Source organism: Gavialis gangeticus, unplaced genomic scaffold (assembly GCF_001723915.1).
Source record: "Gavialis gangeticus isolate Ggan-Ray unplaced genomic scaffold, GavGan_comp1, whole genome shotgun sequence".
In the NCBI taxonomy this organism is placed as follows: domain Eukaryota; kingdom Metazoa; phylum Chordata; order Crocodylia; family Gavialidae; genus Gavialis; species Gavialis gangeticus.
In genome coordinates this window covers 44,673,983-44,690,075 of record NW_017729006.1, presented here as the reverse complement: position 1 = coordinate 44,690,075, position 16,093 = coordinate 44,673,983, and positions in this window count along the sequence as shown.

The following is a 16,093-nucleotide window of genomic DNA, read 5'->3' as shown; positions in this document are numbered from 1 at the left end:
TGCATTCAAAAGCTTGTGTAACAGTTGATCCAATGAAAGATATCATCTTAAAAAATCCTTCCCATTTACCATTAAAGACCTTTATAACTCTGCCACTAATTCCCTACTTGTGTCTATTTTTACAGCATTATAGCAGCAAGAACTTCTGGATGACAAACTCACGTTTTTCCCTATACTGGGAAAATTGGGATCTGTCATTTACCAGCCATATTGGTGTTAATGGTGGAGGCTGTACTGAAACAGCAGCCAGGCCCTGTTCTAATATATTGTTCTAATATACTGTCTAACCCTGGTAAAGTCAGTAAGAAAATATCTTGGGTAAATGCATCATGCTCTAGTTAATCCATAATGATGAGATTTGGACCACCTTGGTATTCTTGCCTAATTCTATCAGGTGGCTTTAAGTATTTGTCTGTGGATGGGTATACGCATGTTCAGAGCTCACAAAATCTCTCTGAGAATGGCTCTAAAACAATAGTTTTTCAAATACCTAAGAACTGTCACTAAGTTAAATAACATTGCTGTACAAGCATTACCCATGGATTTTAGGAGTATGCTTAATCCTGAGAAATTGTGTTAGTTTCAGACAAATTTGCATTTTAAATGTATCAAACTGTGTCATCATTACTTGCAGTAATATTTCATATGGGGTGGGGAGGGAGAAGGGGAGATATTTCCTGTTTTTTATCCACTGCTAGTTTGACCAGACTGCTTAAATTGCCATATTCTTAACATTATCTACAGCCTGGTAATGATTCAGCACTTCCTCTACAAGTTTTTGTGCTGGAAAATATCATGGTTGAAACCAAGCTGCCAGAGGTTTAGAAATGGGGTGGAGCAGTGCTGACTTGGGCCAATGGAAGACCCAAGGACTTGTGAGGGACAAGGTTGGACAGAGGCCTAGAGTTTATCAGAAGCACACTGGCCAGAGGTCTGGGGACTGGGCAAGGTAGGCCAAGCCAACTTCAGTGTTTAATCACAGAGTACAGCTGGCTGTGAGGTGGGGCAAATCCAGGCTGGTTGGAAGCTTAAGGCATAGGAAGACAACAAATAGGGGCAGCAAAGGGGACTAGATGTGGCAAAGAATCCAGTCAGGGGCTTGAAAGAAGTTCTGTGAAGAGAAGCATGAAGTGGTGTTACTAGCTTGGGCCATTTTTTAAGGGCCTGACCAAAGCTGTAGAGGTGCAGCTAAAAGAAGAGGCCTAAAGCCAACATGAAAGTAAGAACAATGTGACTCATGTAAGCAGTACAAGTACCATGTCAACAGGATGTTTAATCAAGGGAAAGTCAGAAACTCCACAGATCCAAGAAGACCTGCTGCTGGTCTGCAGGCCCATCCTCCTCCCCCCTCCTGAGTCTCCCTAAGTGGTACAGGTGAGAATCTATATTGCACTTCTGCGGGTAGCCTTACATGCTGGGATAAGTGTGTATCTTGTGCTTTATAAACAATAAAAGGTTGGGCTATAGACCTGTCTCTTGCTTCTTTTAATAGTAACCAACCAAGCAGTTTATGATTGCTTGCTGCCCGGGCTGTAACTGGAAAGAAATAAAGATGCCTTGTGTCTGTAAGAAGACTGTTTCTTGTGATTTGCTCTCCAGCTCTGGGAGTTTCTTTGACGTGGTGCCTGGGCTTCCTTGCTGTTTCACTCTTGACACAGACATCACCTAAAGATGCCTGTCGCTATGACAGCATTGTGTGCCATGATCCATATATCAGAGGTGGACATAGGAGATTTGTAGAAAACCATGTCCCAAACTAAATCCCAGTAAATCTGTCATTCAGGACTAGTCTAAAGCAGGTTGAAATCAGGATGTACCTTTGTGCCACAGGGACATTTGGGGGCCCCTGGGGACTCAGTAAACAAGCCACCATTAAGTAATCTACCTTCTTATGGATGTTGCCTCCATGAAGATGATCGGGCTCCACAGTGGGACCTGTCCTTGCCTCCAGGCTACACTGTCCAGGCCAGAAAATTATTTAGTAGACTTTATTTAGAATTGTATTAACAGCAAACATTACTCTCAATTTGATAAAGCAATGTGTTGTACCTTTAAAAGGCCATTTTAAAGGCACAAAAGTAGGTTATCCTAATGTGAAGAAAGAATAGAAAGTATAGCAAGAGCCTGACCAAGCAAACCATAAACTCTTCAATAAGCTGAAACTCAGAAAAGAATCCTACAAAAAGTAGAAACTTGGACATATTGGAAAGAGTATAAAGATGCTGTTACAGGTTACTTATAAAACATTTTAAAATCTGTGGACTCTTATGCCATCATAAAGTTAGAAGTATTTCAGAGCAGTCACAGATTAAGGCTTTATGGGCATTTATACACGCCACAGTGTTTGATCCTCATTAATTATCATGCCTTATAAATTTTAACTGGGGTTATTTTGATGCATCATTTCTGTTTGCATGCCATGTGCTTTCAGATGACTTAAATCTTGTGTAATTCCTCACAGATTGAAGCAATGGAAGGAAAATACCGATCTAACCCCAGTAATGTCTTTCCTAATGAATTACAGCAGGAGGAGCATGTAAACCAGCCTCCACAGTCCCTGCCCCCTGCCCCCCACCAGGAGTCTCACATTAAGTCCCCCCCACCCCCCTCATCTGGGCACAGCTACCTCAAAACCCTGCCACTTGACCTGCCTAGGCTCGGGCTGGTCTCCCAGTAGGTGACTCCATAGTGATCCCAACAACAAGCCATGTGAATCATCCCATCCCTTTCCCTTCTCCCCACATAGTGATGAGAGTTTATATATATGGATTTTTTTTTTTTAACTGATATGTTATCAGAAATGTATGGGGTTGAGAGTAGCAGGTGGGTGGTGGCTAATTCAATAGCTTTTACTTTTGTGGCTTTTTAGAACTACATTTTCCAGCATTCCCAAGCTGCCAGCACTTGGAACAGTTTCCATGGGGAAGCATCAACCCTTCCACCCTCGAGACATGATTCAGGCTGGCTAGGTGCCAGCGTGTAATGCCCCCACCCCACAATCACTGCCAGCCTCGAAGCAGCAACCCCTTACCCCAGTCCACATCCCCCCACGCCCTGCTTGTCCTCCCCTCCACCCCCCTGTCCACTGCCTTTCTCCGCACGACCCTGCAGACAGACACAGATGTTTTTAATGTAGAATTTATTGTAATCAAAAGAATAAGCACTGCTAGTTGTTGTCAGTGTCCACTCATATCCATAATAATATGTGCTGCCAGGCAATTCCACACAAGGGCTGACGAACCAGCTTCTCCTTCTGGATATCTCTTCTGTCTGTGCACTGCTGCCAGGCCACATCTCTGTCTGGCCTCTGCCCGTCACACTTCTTCAGCCCACAACTTGCTGAAAACCTCTCTGCGGGTCTCACAAATGTTGTGGAGCATGCAGACGGGCACTACAAAGGCCATATTTTCTGGCTCCAGCTCGGGCCAGCAGTTAAGTGCCCTCCATCGTCCTTTCAGTTGGCCAAAGGCACATTCAATGGCCATCCTACAACTGCTTAGATGGTAGTTGAAAACCAGCTTCTGGAGGTCTGTAACGTACCCTTCACAAGGCTTCACGATAGCGTCTGCTATTATAAGTGGGGGAACGGCAATACCACAGATTACTGTCTCGTGGACTCTGGCTGTATAGTATCTGTGGTGAAGTGGAAAATCCACAACTAGCCACAATGCTGGTCTCCCACTGCCTCTGGGCATGCTGCCCACCTATCTCATCTGCCACACGTTGCTGTTAAGTAATTACAATCTTAATAAGGTGGGACATTGCCCTTTCTGGACCCTGATGTATAGGGCCTTGAGTACATGCTCCAACCTCCTCTTACATGTCTCATGTCTTGCAAATGTCTCTCACAACTGTGAGAAACTCCAGCCTGAGGCTGGGCCCAACTCATTACAGTATTAAGCCCCTCACAACCTGCCCTGTTACAGGCCACACTCATACTGCCTCCCTCTCAATGAGGCCTCTCAAACTCCACCGTCTCCTATCTGGTCTCTCTCATGCTGCCCTTGCTGGGCCTCACTCATATCAATATTCCTTTTCCCTGGAGCCACACTCAGCCTGCCCTATCATGACGGGTTCTCGGGCTTGATTCCCTTCACTCCCTGGACAGCAAGTGCACAGCCTTTTGGGCATCTCCCACTACCCTCATCCGAGCGAGCACTGGGCAGTTCGCAAAATAATGCACAGACTCTGCCCTTGTCTTACAGCCAGGTAACTCCCCCAGTTGCTCTCCATACAGGGCTGCTGACTCACCCCCTTATTTCTCCATGGCTTCTCCTCAGCCGCCCTCCAATTGGCCTCAGGCTCACCTAGACCTAATTCAGTCCCCCAAGTTAACAGGACTTCAACTCAGGCCCCCTACTCGCAGGGTCTCAACTGAATACTTTGCCCCCTTCTCTGGGGCCCGGGGCTGAATACCCCTGCAGGCTCAGGTGCTTTTCATGGATATGCGTGGTCCACAGCTCTCCTTCTCTCCCCAGGGTATTACACCCTAAAAGGCTCAAGTGCCACCCATGAGCGTGCCTGGCCCCATCTCCCTCTTACCAAGGTCTTGCAACCCAAATGGGCTCAGGTGCCCCACATGGGCATGCCTGGCCCCACTACCCACTTTGGGCCTTGTGCCCCATCAGGCTCAGGAGTCCCACCTAGACATACCTGGCCCTAACTCCCTCTGATGTTACTAGTAACCCACCAGATGGTGGGGGCAGGGGTTATTAAGTTGCCCTGACTTGCCTTTCACCGGGATGGTCCTTGAACCTGGCATTTGCTGGCCCTGTCCTGCCACTGGCAGGACCACAGGGCCTTCCTATCCCAGCAGGGTGCAGTTTTAGGTCATGCCCAGGACCAAGAGCCTCCAAACCACCCCATAGCTCCTGCCCTTACCTCCATGTTGTCTCCAGAGCACCAGCTCCACCGGAAGATGCTCCTTCCTCAGCACCAGGCAGCAACTGCTGCCTCCAGCCCTGCTAGCCTGAGGCATAAGATGGCCACTCATCAGAACTGGGCTGCACCTGCCTGCTGCCTGGCCTAGTTCTTAAAGTGGCAGAGCACCCTGAGTGCTGACACAGACCTTCCCCTTTAAAATGTTTCCTGGGGAGAGTTTTCCCCTGCTGCTCAGCCCACAAGCTCCCACAGAGCTTCCAACCTCCCTAAGTAGCAAGCACCCCACTGGTGCTCTGCCATAGTGTCCTTTCTCCATGAGGCCAGGCAGGGTGTCTTAGCACCCTGCTTCATGCTGGGGAAAAATTCCCTCCCTGCCTAGCTAGCTTCTGCCCCATGGCTGGTGGCTCTTAGTTGATTGCCCTCCTTCTTCCTGGTTACTGGCCATTTCCCAGCTAATGAACAAGCCCTCCACGACCGAAGATTCGCTGCAGATTCAGATGCTGCTGCAACCTTCAGACCCCTATACATATACTTATGTGTGTGCATAGACATATGCATGCATACACACTCATGCTACTCAAGCGACATTTTAATTTTAGAACTGGTGCAGGCCACAAAGCCTAATGCTTCACCTCTTCACTATCAATGGCATTACACATCTCGTTCCTTCAGCAGGTTTAGCATCCACTTTCTTTCCTATGCTGCTAATATCTTCAACTTTGTCCTGTTTGAGAGGAAAAAAGAGCTGTCCTGCTTTTTATTTCATGGTACTTGTTTTGCATGCATGTTGTTATTATTATTTACCACTTGACTACCAATGGCATTGTTTATTAAAACACTGTCTATACACTAAAAATCTATACACTGTACACTATCTATACTAAACACTATTTTCTATAAGACACTAAACTGTATACACTGCTTATTACATACACTATACAATTACAGTGTTACCCGGGCGGTACTCCAAGAGGTACCCCCCTTCCAACTGAAGGGATCATAGCAGGTGCACAAGCACTGTGGGAGGTGTAGGGACTCTTCTCCCCCTATAGAGCAGTGCCAGACCACCAATGGGGACTTAACCATATACCTTTTAATACCGGGAACATAACAAGCATAAGTCAGAGGGTATAGTGGACACTACAGTGCCCCAAGGGGGCAGGATTCAACAAAGGTTAGACACTTACAATCATTGACAAAAAACATGGTTAACAAAATATAAAACACAAACAGCAGAACAACCAATACGGGTTGGTGAAATATAAAAAGGCACAAAATGCAAAATGTCAAGGAAACATAGGGCCTTCATACCTGGAGGGGGAGAAACACAACGGCCCCTTTCCACTGCTAGAAGATTTGCTTTTTTTTAATCTCACTCCTCCCAAGTCACCTCAGCTAGGACTTGAACCTATATCTCCCATGTGGTAGATAGGAATGCTACTACACAGCCACCACTGGTGGCACTGTTCCAGCCTGCTAGGAGTCTTGACCTTCCTGGAGCCCCAGCCTCACATCAAGCTGCCTGGTCTCTGATTGGAGGAGCTGGAAGCAGAGCTGGGAACCAGAGCTGGGAACCCCTCAGGTCACTGCTCAGATCCTACCTGGAGTGGAGGGAACCTCTCCTGCTAGCTGCACCCTCTTGTAGGGGATCCTGGAGCCCAGTGGCGAGCCTCTCCTCCCAGCTGCATGCCACACTGCTGAGGGTCCCACTGCTGCCTGCAGGTCCTGCTCTTTCAGGGCACTACTCCTGCCCCACTGGCTCAGCTCTGTACAACTCCTTCCTTGTTGTCCCTCACTGGTCTCTCCCCTGAGTCAGCCCACACTGCCCCTTTTATCCCCCTCCAGGTGACCCAAGGGGCCAATCGGGACATGGGGGGGGGGGGGAGTCTCTGGGGCCTGATTGGTGCGGAAAGGGAATCCCAAGTCCTCCAATCATCTTTTACCCCTTCAAAACTCCTGGGCCAAATCATTACCAGATTGGTGAGGAAAGGGAATCCCAAGTCCTCCAACCATCTTTTGCCCTTTCAAAACCCCTGGGCCAGGTCACTGCCAGCCAGCCCATCACAACAGTATTACTAAATAACTTGCTTCTTTCATATTGATGCTTTTCCCTTATTGATCCTGTGGGATTTCCAACCATGAAAGTCTGCTGCTGGGGGGGGGCGGGGAAGGAAGCCAGGGCCTGCCTGTTTCAATTCACACACACACATATATACCTTCATATATACATCCATGGGCATATTAAACAGGATATTGAAACTGGCCACAAAGCCTAATGCTTCACCACTTAACTACCAATGGCATCCTAGCTTCTGCATTGTATGGTAGGCCTTCCAACTCCGCCCCCACCCCCACACACACAAACACACACAGGCAACAGCAGTGAACTAGAGTCAGTTTCAATATCCAGATTTGGTTTGACTTGTTCGCATTCCCTTTCCCCCTATTTCCCCAAATGCTGGTGACTCTGGTCTACACTTTACTTCACTACATACACTATAGAAGCACTGGACACTATTACACTCCCTCAAAAAAAATTAGACTCACTCAAAAAAAGGCAAACAAAACCAAAGAACACAAAGAACAATAATCTCTGATGCTCATAGTTGAAATATTATAAGTAGTCAATGCTAGCTATTAATATTAAGTTATGACATTGTGAACATAGAAGAAAGTGGGTTGGGTGGGTAGGTTTATGGTATTGTTGTCATGTAAAGATGGATTAGCATTGCTTGGGTGGGATCCCCCTGCCCAGGCTGGGAGGCTGCACCCACCCACCCTGCGTTATTTTTTGTCTCTGGCCTGACCTGCTTGGGTGGCTGGGTGGGCTTCAGTGTTACATTTGTATTCACTGAGACAACTCACTCATGGTTTTACTATTGAAAATAAAAAGAAAAGGGTAAATAAATACATTAATGGATTGTTAAAAGAGAACAATTCCTGTGACTCCTGTCTTTTATGAAACTATTTACACAGTTCTCTGAGCAACAATTTGCAAAGCTGTTTCTTAGCTGTTGCTAAGCACCAGCTGTTGATGGGGACTGTGAGGACCCGCCCCCCCACCCGGGACCATGCATGGATGCAGCTGCCCCACCATGCCCAAGTATTAGCCTCATAATACACCAAACAGTTGCTAATTGCCCTCTTTCAAATGTTAACGAAGGCTCTCCTATGCCTGCCAAAGTATTGCAGCTTGCTGCTTTTTTTCTGGTCAGCTTGCTGCTGTGGGTGGGGTGGGGGGTGGGGAGTCTCTCTTGCAAAAAAGGTGCTGGCTGCGCCCTCAGGCTTGCCAGGATCACTGTAAATTGGGATTGGGGGGATAACACAAGCACTGGACAAGCATTTGACCTCCCATAACAGTCCACCCTGCAACTCTTTCCAGTAATGCTATGATTCCATAAACATGGTCATCACTTCTCCCAACCCACCCCCAAATCACACAATGCCATGCATGCCAATCTGCCTATGAAAGAAAACATGCCACACATGTATAGACAAAAACATTTCAAAATTTTATTTAAAAAAGGCAGTGCATTTACCTGTTTTTTAATCAAAAAGGCTTAAGTAAAAAAAGTATTTAAATAATAAATAAAGAAAATTTAAAATAAATAGGAAAATAGAAAAATAGTATTCAAAAGGCAGGATTTTCCTCCCCAGCACCTATACATCATTGTTTTACACTATCCACTAACTATACACTATTTCCTATATAATTTTATACAATATCTCTTGACCTATCTATCTATCCATCCTTCTATCTATACACCATCTATAAATCTAAACATTATTTAACTAAAGTATATACTATTTTCTATAGGAGATTACACAGTAAACTCTAAATAACTTGCTTCTTATTCAAGCTTTTTCTCCTTATTGCTCTTGGTCCTTTGTGATTTGCGACCACAGAAGTTTTCTGCAGGGTGGGGAAAGACAGAAGAAGAGGATGGGGTTTTGGACCACAGTCCAAAAACCACCGTCTTGCCCCCCTCCCCTGCACTGCACAAGGTTGGTGGGACATTTCTGATATTACCTATGTAATATCACCTGGGATGTTGCACATCCTGGGGTCAGGTCTGGCAGGCAGCATCTGCCTGGACTATTCATCTGTGCAGGAGCAAAGGAACCGGAGACCCCGGGGAGAGCCGCATCAGGCCACCCACCGGATCGGACCCACCCCTGCCCCAAAAAGATGGGGCAATCACTTACCTGTTGCAGGTGGGTGAGGAGAGGGGCCGAGTTAAAAGGGCCAGCGGCCCACAGAACCCAGGCGGCGGAACCAGAAGTGGCGGTCCAGACCGTGGACACCGGCGAGAACGCAGGGAGGCGGAGGCAGGCCGCCCAACGTCGAACCCGTACGTCCTGGGGTGCGGGTAAGATCCCAGCAGGGAATGGGGCTGATGAGCGGTGCCTCCAAGCACGGAGGAACTGAGCAGGCCAGACAGGAGCGTCTGGCTCCGGCGGACCCAGGCCGAGGGGAGCCCTCAGGATCAGGTGTGGACGAACTGCGGGCGGCGTGGCCGTGGTGATGAGGGATCGGGTATCCCAGAGGAAGAGCTGAAGAAACCCCATGAGGGTAAGGAATTCCCCAGAGGGAGGGGTGGAACTCCGCTCTAGACCAGGGCGGAAGGGACCAGCAGCAGACACTCCCGTCAGGAGCTGCGTCGGCATATTCCCTCGCGGACAATTTTGAGATTGTGAACCCCACAGGAGGATTGGACTGTGGGGCTAGTCGGGACAAGCTAGGGCCCTGACCACGGAGGCAAGGGCAAGGGTGTAGGGGTGGAGGAGCCCTCGGCAATGCCAGGTATGGCAGACACAAGGTGCCACTTTTGGACGTGCACGCGCCAGACGGTCCAACTGAACTGGAACATCATCAAAGACGTGGCAGGCGAGTTTGGTGTGTGTAGCCCGTGAAGTGAGCGCTTGGTCTAGCCGGGGGACTCCGCTAACTGGACCAACCAGAGGGACGGACGAGGGTACTCGTTCACATCTGGTGCATTGGCCGGGAAACTTCGGCAGCAGCCTCCCTGGCACCATTGGACAGCGACAATAGAGCACCAGGCAAGTTTAGCCGGAACAGAACCTTTCCAGCAGGTAATGAACCTGTTAGTACAGGTGCTGCAACAGCAGCAGCAACAGACCATGCGGCAGACCTCGCTGCAGGAGCATGTCTTACGGCAACAGATGTGGGCGCAAAAGGGCACGGGGGAATGCCGGATGCCAAAGATGACGCACGAAGATGACCCTGAAGCTTTCCTGGAGATATCTGAAAGAGCGGCCTTAGCGGCCGGGGTAGAAAAGGCCAAATGGGCGGGACAGCTGGGTACCCTGCTGATCGGTCAAGCCCAGGCGGCCTATCACGAGATGTCCAGAGGGGATGCATTAGATTATGACAAGGTGAAAGGGGAAATACTTCGGCGGCTGGAGATTACTCTGGAAAAACATCGCCAGGCCTTTAGGGAACGGAAGACAGGCAAAATGAAGGCCCCGCAGGGGCTGTGGCAACACCTGGCAGATTTCTTGAGTAAATGGCTCAGGCCGGAGTCCTCGTCTAAGGAGCAGATGTTTGATCAGATCCTCTTAGAACAATTTATCAATGATTTAGAAGAGGACACTCAGCAATGGGTAAAGTGCCATTGCCCCGCAATGTCCCGGGAGGCCTTGCAGCTGGCAGAACAATTTGAGATGGCGCAAGGAGACCGGCGGCGAAGTTGGAATATGAAAGGGGTAGATACCCTGGTGAGGCGGAGCACAGAACCTAAAGGAGGCCTGAAGGGGAATCTCCCTAACCTGATGTGTTTTGCGTGTGGACGGAAGGGCCACATTGCTAGGAATTGCACTCAAGGGGCCCAAGCAGGGTCGGCCACGGAACAGGGCCGGAGGGACTGGCGACCGGGGTTCGGGGCCCTACCAGAAATCGAGTCAATGGACTATGGGGTGGGCGGTCAGAATGCGGGCCGGATTCGTCCGCTACCCGAAGTCCTGGCATGAGTCGAGGGAATTCCCATCCAGGCAGTGGTGGATACAGGCTGTGCTCAATCTCTGGTGCGACCCTCATTGGTTCGATGGGAACAGGCACCCCGGTGCTCCAGGGTGAGCATGGTGTGCCTGCACAAGCAGAAAAGTTATGTGGAACGACGCTTGTTGGCAGTACAGGTGCAGGGCATTCGAAGGAGCCTGCCAGTGGGACTGAAAAAGGAGATGCTGTACCTGATGATACTGGGGAGAGACTGGCCGGAGATATTCGATCTTATGCAGGGGTGTCAGAGCAACGGGAAGGTGAGAGCAGGGCTGGTGGGAGCCAAAGATGGAGCACAGAGGGACCTAGCGGTAGATGACCTGGCTCAGGCGGGGCCGTTCTGCACAGCTCAAGAGGCAGATCTGGAGCTTCGACAATTTTGGGAGATAGAAGTGCCGGATGACAGCACCCAGGTAAGACCCCCCGGACACGCAGGGACGCCCACCCAAGTAGAGATACGAAATGAATTACTGTACAGAATTAGGCAGGGTAATGCTGAGGGGGAGGAAGTGACCCAACTAATCATTCCCCAAGCCTACCGCAAACAGCTGCTATGGCTGGCCCATACGAATCCCCTGGGAGGGCATTTGGGCAAGAACAAAACGGAGGCACGACTGACTCGATGGTGCTTCTGGCCCCACTTATACGGGGATGTGGACAAGTACTGTCGCACCTGTGAGGCATGCCAGAAGGTGAGCACTCGCAAGCCTCCAAGGGTGCCCCTGCATCCAGTGCCCATAGTGCGGGAACCGTTTTCCAGGATAGCTCTGGACGTAGTGGGCCCTCTGCCACGGGGCGTGGCAGGACACCAATTCATATTGGTATTAATAGACTATGGCACCAGATTCCCCAATGCCATTCCTTTGAGAGCGGTTACAGCCACCAAAATTGCGGAGGAGTCAATGCAATCGGTGTCCAAATTCGGGATCCCGCGGGAAATTGTTACGGATCAGGGATCCAATTTCATGTCAGCAGTATTGGGGGCACCATGCAAGGTACTCCAAATTCGCCATCTAAAGACAGCTGTTTACCACCCTTAGACTAACGGACTAGTGGAGCGTTTTAACGGCACTTTGAAGGGGATGTTGAGGAAGTGTGCTCAGGCTGAACCGAGGAAGTGGAACGTAATGATTCCCCCACTTCTATTTGCTGTAAGAGATGCCCCCCCAGGCTTCCCTGGGTTACTCCCCTTTCGAATTAACATTTGGGCATCGGCCCTGGAGCCTCCTGGATGTGATGCAAGAGGGGTGGGAAGCCAGACCAAGCACAGGGAAGAGGGTGGAGGGGTATGTAAGAGATCTGAGCGAACGTCTTAGGACGGTTCAAGGAATAGCCCACGCTAATCTGGGTCGTCCCCAAACTAAACAGAAGGAGAGGTACGATGGCGCGGCACAGGAGCGAGAATTAAGGGTGGGACAAAAAGTCCTCCTATTATTGCCAGACTCCAACAGTAAGTTTCTAACTCATTGGCAAGGACCGTTTGTGGTAGACAGGCGAGGGGGCCCGTGGACTATGAAATAAGACGTCCCGGGGCCAAACGCAAGAGGCAGATCTACCATATTAACTTGTTGAAAGAATGGCATGAGTCCGAAGGACTCCTAATGTCCCCGGATCTAGAGATGGAAGGGTGGGAAAGTCAACCGGCAAGCCAGCCAGAGAACGATTGGGAAGGAGAGACAATACTGCTAGGGACGCAGTTAGGGGTGTCGCAACGCCAGCAACTAGCGGGGTTAGTAAAAGAGTTTCAAGATTTTTTTCGGATCAGCTGGGGAGGGCTTCCGGGATAGAACATAAGATTATTACTGGGGCAGGCCAAATAGCCTGGGAGAGGTGGCGACGTATCCCTACCATAAATGCCAGCCAGTTAAGAAGGAGCTGGAGCAGATGTGGAGACAAGGGATCATAACGCCCTCACGAAGCCCGTGGCACAGCCCCTTAGTGCCCGTAGAGAAACCCGACGGAAGCCTCAGGCTGTGCGTGGACTTTAGAAAACTAAACGCCTTGACACAGTTCGACACCTTCCCAATGCCGCATGTTAATGATTTAGTGGAGCGTGTAGGACAGGCGAGGTTTATCTCAACCCTCGACCTGTCCAAAGGCTATTGGCAGATCCCGCTCCACAAGGAAGATCAACAGAAGACCGCATTTGGTACACCCGGGGGGTTGTTTGAATTCAAAAGGATGCCTTTTGGACTTAATGGGGCGGCGGCCACCTTCCAAAGACTGATGGATTGGGCCCTTGCGCCCCACCAGGAGTACGCAGCGGCATATATTGATGATATTGTTGTCTATACCAAGACTTGGGGACAACACCTACAGGCCCTCCGAGCTGTCCTGTTAGAGCTGTGGCAAATGGGCGTAACGGCTAACCCGAAGAAGTGCACCCTGGGCCAGCAAGAAACTAAATATCTAGGGTTCTTGGTAGGACAGGGGTAGATGCGGCCCGTGATGGACAAAGTAGCGATTATTAGAGACTATAAACACCCATTAACAAAGAGACAAATCCGGGTGTTCCTAGGCCTGACCAGTTATTATAGACGGTTCATCCCTAAGTTTGCGGAAATGTCTAAGTCATTAGTGGAGTCCACTAAGGGCCAACAAAAGGGTACACTCGAGTGGAATGAAGAACGACGGAAAGCATTTGAAGAGCTAAAAGAGGCCTTATGCCAGGAGGTAATGCTACACACCCCCAATTTTGCCATCCCATTTACATTGCAGACGGACGCCTCAGCATATGCTCTCGGAGCCATATTGTTGCAGGAGGTCGACGGGGTGGAGCGTCCGATTGCGTACGCCAGCAGACAACTGAATGATCAGGAAAAGAGGTACTCCACTATAAAGAGAGAATGCCTGGCAATCCAGTGGGGGGTTGGCTATTTTCGGTACTACCTCCTGGGGTGGGAATTTAAGTTGGTCACGGATCACGCTCCCCTGAAATGGCTGCATACAGCCAAAACTGACAATGCTCGGATAATGCGCTAGGCACTAGCCCTCCAACCCTTCCAATTCCAGGTGGCGTATAAGCCAGAAAAATTGAATACGGTGGCGGACTTCTTGTCAAGATGTCCCGAGGAAGGGTGGAGAGAGAGAAGGAGTAAGGGGGTAGGAAGACCGCTTCCAAGCGTCTTGAGGGGCAGGAAGTGTGCGGGAGCGAAGGAACCCGGACACCCCGGGGAAAGCCGCATCAGGCCACCTGCCGGATCGGACCCGCCCCTGCCCCAAAAGACGGGGCAATCACTTACCTGTTGCAGGTGGGTGAGGAGAGGGGCCGAGTTAAAAGGGCCGGTGGTCCACGGAACCCAGGCGGCGGAACCGGAAGTGGCGGTCCAGACCGTGGACACCGGCAAGAACGCAGGGAGGCGGAGGCGTGCCGCCCAACGTCAAACCCGCACGTCCTGGGGTGCGGGTAAGACCCCAGCAGGGAACGGGGCTGACGAGCAATGCCTCCGAGCACAGAGGAACTGAGCGGGCCAGACAGGAGCATCTGGCTCCGGCAGACCCAGGCTGAGGGGAGCCCTCAGGATCAGGTGTGGACGGACTGCGGGCGGCGTGGCCGTGGTGATGAGGGATCGGGTATCCCAGAGGAAGAGCTGCAGAAACCCCATGAGGGTAAGGAATTCCCCAGAGAGGGGTGGAACTCCGCTCTAGACCAGGGCGGAAGGGACCAGCAGCAGACACTCCCGTCAGGAGCTGCGTCGGCGTATTCCCTCATGGACAATTTTGAGATTGTGAACCCCACGGGAGGATTGGACTGTGGGGCTAGTCGGGACAAGCTAGGGCCCTGACCACGGAGGCAAGGGCGAGGGTGTAGGGGTGGAGGAGCCCTCGGCAATGCCAGGTACGGCAGACACAAGGTGCCACTTTTGGATGTGCACGCGCCAGACGGTCCAACTGAACTGGAACATCATCAAAGACGTGGCAGGTGAGTTTGGTGTGTGTAGCCCGTGAAGTGAGCACTTGGTCTAGCCAGGGGACTCTGCTAACTGGACCAACCAGAGGGACGAGGGTACTCGTTCACATCATCATTGCATTTCTGGAATGGGAATGTCACTTATAAGAAAACAGGAAGATTTGAAATATTCAAGGAAGTCTTAGGGGGTAGCACACTCCAAACATAATAGTTGCAAACTTACCATTCTGGTGATGCTGCTGTGCTCGGCAGTTATGAACACCACAGTAGGCGCAGCAGGCTGGTTGTACAGGTGGGGATACACAAGCACAGATGGGGGGTACACGGGTGCGAGGGGAACCACCTACACTACAGGTGGCAGCAGAGGTAGGGGCAAAATTACCATGGGGTAGTATATTACAGGCACGCCACTGGGTTGCTCCTCCATTTCTCTTTATTCCCAACTATTAATAATTAACAATGAATTATTCTGAGCCCCTGCTGAATTTCATTTTTCAGTAAATAGAAACTGTGTGCTAGGTTTCATTTCTTAACTGAAGAATGCTAGTTATCATGTTTTCTTGCGCAACAGTTTCAGTTTCATTTCTTTCCTACTGTACTGGGACCATGACCTGAGAGAGTACAAAAAGACACAAGCTGAGCTTTAGAGCTCACTGCCTTCCAAAGCAGCAGCAGCAGCAGCAAGATGTCTGACCAAAACGTCCAGAAGGCTGGGTTCACCTCAGATGGGATAAAAGGAGGATCATTTGCCTCCAGGATGATGTCCTCTGAGGCAAAGAGCTGTACTGGGGGTGTGCGTTCTGGGGGACCTACGTCTACTCTTCAAACAATGGGTATGTGCAGAAATTTACTCTCTCTCACTGAAAATAAATCAAAGGCATGACAGGTACTCCACCAGAGGGAGGAAAGGTAAAAAAGAACTTAATACTGAATGTACAGTTCTGTCTTTTGGGAGCAGGGAGGGAACCTTCTCCGTTACACTGAGAATTAAAATAATAAAAATTGTGCTCTTTATTTGAGTGTGTATAAATCCCTACTGTAAATGTGCATACATATATGCAGTGAGCATTCTTTAAAAACTTTCTACTTGTTAATGCAATCATTTACACATTATTTCTGAGTTTTGGAATAATTATTATTGTGATTCCATTGTATGTGTACAGACTATCAATAATATTGAAAGTAATTGTGGAAGTGATGAAGAATATAATTGAGGGTGCTAACTGTGCATATATTTCACTATAAGCTATCAGATATTTTATACATCATGTGTGTATAAATCT